Genomic DNA, 4,981 nt, shown 5'->3' with positions numbered 1-4,981 from the left:
CTATCCATGCTTCCCAATATGGGAATCAAACATTGTATTTTGTGTCTCTGAGGTACACCTTAACCATTATGCCATATCTAACCTCCAACAATAGTAATACCTATTTGTTAAGTAGGCAGGCCCACTGGATACACCATCCCTTTTTTTTGGGTAACCTGAGGGCAGCAGTTCTAAAGAGATTGTGCATTCCCATGCATATTTTGTGCCATCGATCATGAGATGTATATATTTATACTTTTGTACAAAGCTCCATATAAGAACTTAAAAAGTGTTAGAAAACAGTTGGAGTAGATCCCAGAACTGGTCTCATTTCCGCTGTATGTCTGTCTCTCTAGCTCTCTACTGCTGTCTCTCTTTCTTCACTGGACATGTTTCTTCAGTGACACCCTTCAGTCTTAGCTAGAAAGGAGAAATGATGAAGTGGCACAATCTCTTTAGTACAACTGTTTTATCTAGTAGGGTGAGACTTACAGAAATGCACTGCTGTCTTACCATGTAAGGTGAGACTTACAGAGATCCAATGCTGTCCTTCCATGTAGGATGAGACTTACAGAGGTCCAGTGCTGTCCTTCCATGTAGGATGAGACTTACAGAGGTCCAGTGCTGTGCTTCCATGTAGGATGAGACTTACAGAGGTCCAGTGCTGTCCTTCCATGTAGGATGAGACTTACAGAGGTCCAGTGCTATCCTTCCATGTAGGATGAGACTTACAGAGGTCCAGTGCTGTCCTTCCATGTAGGATGAGACTTACAGAGGTCAGTACTGTCCTTCCATGTAGGATGAGACTTACAGAGGTCAGTACTGTCCTTCCATGTAGGATGAGACTTACAGAGGTCCAGTGCTGTCCTTCCATGTAGGATGAGACTTACAGATGTCCAATGCTTTAAATTGACACTGAAATGCAAACAAAGAAGCTAGAACAAGAGAGGAAGAAAAAATGTATGACATGGATATTTGTTTTCTTCTGTAATGGCTTATCTCATTTGCAATGATGTTGATCTAAATTAATTCATATTTACCTCACTTTTTGGGGGAGGAGATTATATTACCCCCTTCAAAGCAAAAAAAAAATGTTTTCAGAGCTGTAGTTAAATATGCATTTCAGTGTCTCTGCAATATGTAATATAGTTCTAAATAATGCACCATACCACTCACAGGAAGGGTCACTTGTCTAAGTGGCACGTAAACACTCAAGTGTCCAGTGGGAAAGATAAATATTAATCACATTATTAGCTTTTTGGAAATGGTTTCATAATGTTATAATTCACCATTTTTACTACATGTGACAGAGCTTGCCAGCCAACATGTGCACACTGGCTCTAGATGATTGTCACTGTTGAAGTGACACCCTGACCCCCATGTGCAAAAATGGGAGAGTGGGTTGTGGATGAATGGATGGATATATTTTGCCTAACTATATCTGGTTGCTGTCTTGACTGATGTTATCAGCAGCATATCAGCCATGTTTTCTACAACTTGTACCACCCATCATCATGTGACCTCACTGAATAGAATGGTGTAAGACAATCAGAAGAAACTATGCTCATGGCAAAGACAGGCTTTGGCTTCTTTCCTACTTTCCTCATATTTTTCACATTACCACTGAGACCATGCAATACTACAACTAAATTGACAAGATGTGTCACTACAGAATCTATATTAAGGAGGAATTTTAAGCAGGATATAATAAGGTGCCTTGCCATTCAAGACTCCTTAGTATGATTTCTCCAAACTCAGATAATCCACAATTAGTACTTCAATTCAGTTTGCCATTGAAGGAGAAAGTTGAGAAGAATAAGTAGATGCAGTAAAGCTTTTCACATATTTTATAGCAGACCGCCTCTTATCATACATTTATTTGTGTCTATCAGGAAAGTACCTTTTCAGCTCTAACAATGCAATGACGTAGCCATATTTATCAGTTGTTGCACAAAGAGCACTTGATATCCTAATTATTTCCATTGCAGCAAACTACTATGTGACAGAGCAAAAGTAGCTAAAAGAAGTATATATGGAGACAGTATAGCTTTGGTGGTTAATGGGTAGGGCAATACAACTGGTGACCCAAGTTTGAATCCTATCACTCCTCATTTGTGTACTTTCTGGTTCTGGTTAAGCTACTTAGCTTTATTATATTTCTGGATCAATGCTGAAAAGACAACTGCTGTCTGAGGAGGCCTATCTGGCTAACACAATTTGAATGAAATTAAATACTGTAAAATGAGGAGTGTGAAGCCTGTTTCCTGCACATAATCCTAATATGCCTGAACTTGTAACAGAACAATGCTTACAGTTTATGAACCATGGCTCTTTGATAGCACAAGGAAGTCAAGTGACATGCATGCTATTGTGGTGGCTGTGAAATTCTAACTCAGTTCTGAGGCAATGCAATCCACTCATTTTGTTGGTTGCAGCAAACTGCCACCACATATCTAAACTATCAGAGACTGCAGCTTTACAGACTTACATTCACCAGGGATCTGAATCCATGTGAAATTAAATTCCTGCCAAGTGTCACCTAATGTTGTCCAACTGAATGACAAGTGCATCAGTGCAAACAGTAATTTCAGAAAAAAAGAAGTGAAAAGCAGAAGCTGAAGTCTTGAAAAGTGCTGCTCTGGAATAAAACAGACTTGAGCAAACCGTATTCTTGGAAAAAAAGATATGACAAATGACCGCACAGTCCTCAGAAGTTTTAATATTGTGTAACAGATGAATACGTTTTCAAAGATTCTTAGTATTCATTATATTGTGGGAAGTATTTGAAATATTTGTATGTACTGGGGCAGTACTTGTTTTTTAAACATGCAATGTTAAATCATGTTTGTCATTTTGCTTTAGCTCAGTATGGCAGTCAAGCTTGTCTTTTCTTTAAAAAAGTTGCTTATTTCAGATATATTCTAGGTTCAATGACTTATTAAAACAATCTTAACTGAAATTAAATTATTTTCTTTTAGGTAAAAAATGTTTCCTGCCTGAGCCTAAATGTAATACTGTGATTATGTCAGGGGTTAGAATATTCTATAATGTACTATGCAGTGTGATGAACATGAAAACACTAAGGCATACACAATGTACAGAGGTAAGCCTAACACTGATATATTCAGCTGACACTCCTTTAGAAGGAATGCATTTTGTTAAACTTCAGGTTTAAGTGTGTTTTCTTCAAGTACTTCTAGTAAGCAATTGCATATTTTGCATGGGGAACAGAGGGCAGTTCAGCTGAAAGGGAAAGGGATTTGTGTACCTTTCTTTCTTTCCCAAGATGTTTTAAGTCACAGTATAGTAAGCTTTGTCCTTTTCTCTTGTGTTTTGCACAATTTGAAGTAAAACTAATGTTGAAATAAGAAACATTATCTAACTACAGATATGCATATTACAAGCTATTCATTTTTATATTGTATAATTGAAATTGTAAAGGTTTCAGTGACTACATGACTAGAATAATTGTCTATATAAATCTATACACAGGGGCTCTAATAACTCCAAATATTTATTCTTCAACTATAATATGGCTCAGGGTGACTGTAGCTATTTTTTACAGAGTTAATTACTTATAAAGCACATGCTTTTCCATTAGACAGAGATATAATTCCAATGTATCTATGAAAGAGAGGGCTACCATGTGAACTTATGATAAGCAATCACTTGGTGACCATAATAGTCAATTTATGAGGCACTTTTAGAAACCTGGATGTGTCTGATTTGCCAAACATATTTCTATAAAATAAGAACATTTATAAAATGTAAATATATATGTTGTACAGTATTAAAAGGAGTACACTTTCCTATCTATTTGTTTTGCAGACCAAAGCTGTACATGTTTCCATATTTCTGTACTATTTCGCTGTTGCTTTTTTCCTTGGGGGTTGGATGTGTAAGCACACTATTTTACCAGGAATCACACATGCACAAAATGGCAGTTCTGTAAATGCACTGTTTCTACTGGCATTCATGCTTTTTTTCCTTTTATTGCTAATGAAAACATGAATTGTTAAGTTTATTTTTACACAATAAAGAATAAAAGATGAAGATTTCTTTAATTTTTTTCACCACTGCTTAGTTTCTATATTATTTGTTAATTTCATTTTTGAGCAGTAAGGATATAGCTTTGTATGGGTGTCTGCTTAAGTGAGCATGCTGCCTTTTCATAAGAAAGATGCAGGGTGGAGAAAAGCATGCATATATTTGATTTGTTTTTCAGCCTCTAGATTTTTTTGTGCAATTTAATCATGGCAGCTTGCAGTAAACTGGTTTAACTGCAAGGACAGCACAGGATGCAGCCGTGAGCTGCTTTTGGAAAATTCATGAGGGCCCATTTTAAAAGCAGTAGGCATGGATTTCAGAGAACAGATTTAAGGCTGTTCATTCACATACATATCATACACTCTGCATTTGTATGCTATATTTGCATTAGTAAAATCACCCTCTTAACACAGATGATAAATTTGAATATTTAGAGCTGTTCATTCATGTAGCTATCATACAGTCTGTATTTGCATATTATATCCTGCTTAGCACATATGATAAATCTGAATATTTGTAACTCGTGGAATGTATTCACTTTCTTCCGACAGTTATTATATTTATAACTATTTTTTATAGTGCAAATACCAGTCACTACAGGGATTTTTGAAATTAGGGCCGGTAACTCGGCACGTAAAAATCAACTACCAATCATTAGCAGTCCGGAGTTCTGCTGTGGCGACCCCTAACCGGGAAAAGCCGAAAGACACAACAACAACTCTTATATGAACAAGACAATCTTGTTTAGTTTATCTTTGTAGTGACTGGTGTTTGTGCTCTGAAAAAATAGTTATAAATGTAATAACTGTCATGCTGGTGCATTTCTCCCTCCAAGCAGAGACATTGTCTTTCTTATGCAATGGAGTCTTCCCTTTTAATTTAAGTAATTCTGAATAGCCCACATCCATAAAGATTTGGAATCTGTTTGCGTACTGCCACATAGGTGCTTGAAATA

The 4,981-nt window shown here is 36.6% G+C and overlaps 1 protein-coding gene across 2 annotated transcripts in view; it reads left to right on the top strand.

The window, feature by feature from the left end:
* The window catches only part of NPTX1 (neuronal pentraxin 1), a 15,279-nt gene extending 11,247 nt beyond the window's left edge, over positions 1 to 4,032 (top strand). For both annotated transcript variants that reach the window (XM_044068085.1, XM_044068084.1), the window contains exon 5: positions 1 to 4,032. This exon is cut by the window's left edge and continues 1,245 nt beyond it. The gene's annotated coding sequence lies outside the window, so the exon portion shown is untranslated.
* The last annotated feature ends 949 nt before the right edge of the window (positions 4,033 to 4,981 follow it).

The sequence above is a fragment of the Protopterus annectens genome, chromosome 4.part0 (assembly GCF_019279795.1).
Source record: "Protopterus annectens isolate FY-2018-M chromosome 4.part0, PAN1.0, whole genome shotgun sequence".
Taxonomy (NCBI): Eukaryota; Metazoa; Chordata; order Ceratodontiformes; family Protopteridae; genus Protopterus; species Protopterus annectens.
Note: the sequence above shows the minus strand (reverse complement) of the source record. Positions and strands in the feature narration are given on the sequence as shown.